The sequence below is a fragment of the Octopus bimaculoides genome, chromosome 11 (genome assembly GCF_001194135.2).
Source record: "Octopus bimaculoides isolate UCB-OBI-ISO-001 chromosome 11, ASM119413v2, whole genome shotgun sequence".
NCBI lineage: Eukaryota > Metazoa > Mollusca > Cephalopoda > Octopoda > Octopodidae > Octopus > Octopus bimaculoides.
In genome coordinates, this window is record NC_068991.1 from 78,434,278 (window position 1) to 78,438,351 (window position 4,074).

A 4,074-nucleotide genomic window follows, 5' to 3' on the forward strand; every position below is an offset into this window, starting at 1 on the left:
TATATTTCGACTGTATAAAGGAAACGGCTTTTAAAAAAGAAATGGTTGAGTTTTATAAGTTATAACAGTATTCCCATGATCCTCTGTGATCATTTTGGAAAGTGCACGCGAATAACATCTTTTCCGTTTTATTTCATTCTGATGATGAGACCAAAAATGTCTTGAAATGTTAATGGACTTGTAATAGATACGGAAATGCTATTGCACCATAGTTAGCATAATGAGATAATAAAAAAAATCCTTAACAAAAAGGACTAAACTCAAACATAATCTTAAGTAACACACACGCACGCACGCACGCACGCACGCACGCGCGAAACTGATCCTTACATTTTGCCAGGCATACATTTATGCATTAAATATATTTTATCCGCTCCCAAATTTCCTTTATTCTAACCAGACACAGGTACTTTCTAAATTTGCCAAACCCTCGAATCGCACACACACACGTATTAATTTTCGTCAGCATTTCAGTGTTATTTTCAGTAAAGTATAGTGATGCTACCTTCTTCCTCTTTCCCAACGGGCAGCTTTTACTTAGAAAGACATTCCCGTCAGAATTTCTCTATTAGAGCGTTCGAGTTCTGCGCGATCGGATTCGTATTCGTAACGCGAGTATATTGTCTTAATTGCAGCTCTGCGTTGCAATATGAGAATTGCTGTCATAATCAAGCGTTCATTTCTATTGGGAATTTTAGAAATTATGGATGTACTTTCTCTGAATATTTTGCTATTTCACTTTGTTTTATGGAGTTTTGTGTTGTATGTTGGTTGCTGTGATTGTTCTTAATCTGTCTGTTTGTCTGTTTAACCATATTATTCATGTTTTATTATAATGAATTGCGGTGCCTTTTTGTTGTGAAATCATGGTAACTGACAAGAAAGGTCATACCACTTTGTCAGGTGAACATCACACACACAAAAGTAGTATATGATTTAAAATATATATTTATATGCTTTCGGTCCCATATATATATATATATATAATATTAGGGACAAAATCCAAAATTACAGGCAAAAAACTCAATTAAAATCAATTTATAAAAAATTAAAATTAAATTGAGCCTTATAGATAAAGTATATATAAAATATATAGTTTTAGGGAAAATAACCAATTATCAAGAACTCATCGATGAAAATCCACTATCACATATAGAAAAATTAATAATTAAAAGCACAATAAATGAGTATAATATAAAGTAAATATCATAAGATAAATATAATAAAAAGATTACACGTGTTTCATAACCAATTTTCAAATAGAAAAGAAATTTAAATCGATTAAAATCAATTGAAATTATCGAAAATAAGTTCTATTCAAAAATATAGCTACTCGTCAGATCGTAAGTAGAACAATAATTAGATATATCTCAACCAACAATAAGTACCAAATGAATTAATATGAAATACTTATTATATAAAGATAGAAACATTATTTAAAAAATATATCAATAATAATCATTCAATAATCATCCCTTCATCCATTATAATAACATGTATATTATATACAAAAACATCTTACATAAATTATCATTGTTTTAAATACAAGTTGAATGAAGTTTAAGTTTATTGTGCTTTTAATTATTAATTTTTCTATGTGATAGTGGATTTTCATCGATGAGTTCTTGATAATTGGTTATTTTCCCTAAAAACTATATATATATATATATATATATATATATATATAAAACTAGCAGAGATACCCGGCGTTGCTCGGGATTAGAATGGCATAATTCTTTTATTCTTGTATTTGTTTCAGTCATGTGTCTTAGGACATGCTGGAGCACCGCCTTTAATCAAACAAATCGACCCCCAGGGTTTATTCTTTGTAAGCCTAGTGCTTCTTGTATCGGTCTCTTTTGCCGAACCACTACAGGTTAGGCGCATGTATGGGATGTTAATTTAAGGGCGAATATTTTACTGCAATTGACTAGCAACGTTCGTTTCAACTGCAACGATAATTATTAACTGATAATTGAACGGTAAATGTGTAAAATAACATGAACTTAGTGTTATCACGTTAGAATTGAAAGTGAACGAATAAAAGTGATACAATATTAGTGTTATCACATTAGAATTTAAACTGGAAGAATAAAAGAGAAACAATATTATTTCAAAATATAGATGTCATTGTTTCTCTTTTGACACGTAATACAGAACCAGTGTCCCGGATTAGGTAAGAAGTTGAAACGATATAAAACAGAAATATAGAAAATGGGGTGTGTTGGCAGAGTTGTTCAAGCTTCGTCTCGAATATTAAATGGTGTTTGTTCTGTTATTTGTTTCTTTGAGTTCGAATCCCGCTAACATCAACTTTACCGTTTGTCTTTTCGGGATCAATAAAATCAAGAGCGGTGGATTGGTGGAACTGTAAGAATATTGGATGGAATACTTTCCAGTATTTGTTCCGGTTCACTGAGGAAGACCTTTTTTACCATTCGATGTGAGTGGCTCAATGCAATGCGATTCTGTTATGTCTCGTGATATCAACTCGTATATTGCATTGCTAAATAAATACCTAAATTCATTTTGTGTTTATTTCGCTATTACAGGACAATAATGAAGACCCTACAAATAAACCCGAACTTCTGGAAGGGTTTTGCAAAGATTTTTTTCATCCAATTCATAAATATTTCAATATTAGGCCCTGCTATTTAGGCGCTGAGCTGGCAGAATCGTTAGCTTAGCAGCATTCCATCCGTCCTCAGGTTCTGAGTTCAAATTCCGCCGAGGTCGACTTTGCCTTTCATCCTTTTGAGGGTCGATAAAATAAGTACCAGTCGAACATTGTTGTCCTCTAAATTAAGGCCCTGTGTTACACTGGAGAGAAAATGATTAGACACAGTTGCTCTGTACATAACTCTCAAATATTTTTTCGTTAGAGGTGTATTTTGTCATAGATTTATTTTGTTAAACTTTCAAGTACAACTTCGTCAGTTTTTGTCTTGTTTACTCTCACCTTATAAATGAGGCTTTTTAACTTAGAAAGCAATACCCTCTTCGTTCTTGTTCTTCCTATTCACATATGTCACTTCACATCTATTTCCCTCTAAGTCCGGATCCTTCTCAAGACTGATCCAGTTCTTTGATATAGACATCCTTTTCTACTCTAGGCACAAGGCCTGAAATTTTTGTGGAGGGAGCCAGTCGACTTGATCGACACCAGTACGCAACTGGTACTTTATTTATCGACCCTGAAAGGATGAAAGGCAAAGTCGACCTCGGCGGAATTTGAACTCAGAACGTAAATACAGACGAAATACCGCTAAGCATTTCGCTCGGCGCGCTAACGATTCTGCCAGCTCGCTGCCTTATTTGATATAGATATCGTATTCAATGTCTTGAACTGATGTTTTGGAACTTAGTGTGTGCGCGCGCGCACACACACACACGTGCATGTATTTATATATGTATATACATATATATATGTATATACATATATATATATGTATATACATATATATATGTATATACATATATATATATGTATACATATATATGTGTGTGTGTGTGTGTGTGTATACGTGTTCCTGTTGTGAAAGTGGATAATTAATATTTTATGACCTGTCTTATCCCGAAACTGTTCATCTGTATAACAGTTTTTGCTGATATCACTGAAGAAATTATTTTCCGAATCAATATCATTTCTCAATGTCCTCTGATTTATATTCCATATATTTCAAAATGTTCACACTCCTAATTACATATCCTGTATGTTTTTGTTGTCTGCTGTCCTTCACTCTCTTCAACCAGAGATTTATATGGTTCATAAGAGGACATATCATAATCTATATTTAATAGCTGTGAGATTATTCCTTATTTAGTATCCTTTTCTTTTAAGCCTCATTGTATTCAATTTTTCTAATTCCTCCTTGCGTTTAATTTCTTCTGGCGTTCTGCTGTTTGTTGCCCATACAAATCATAGATTCCTCTTTGTTTTCTTTATTCTCTCTCGGAATCGAGCCGTTCTGGCGATACCTGCCATTTTTTTTTTTGTTAAATATATGCTTAGGAAGACAACTGGCACCTTCAACTCTTTCTTATTCATTTTTAGAGAAGTTACATTTTATACTT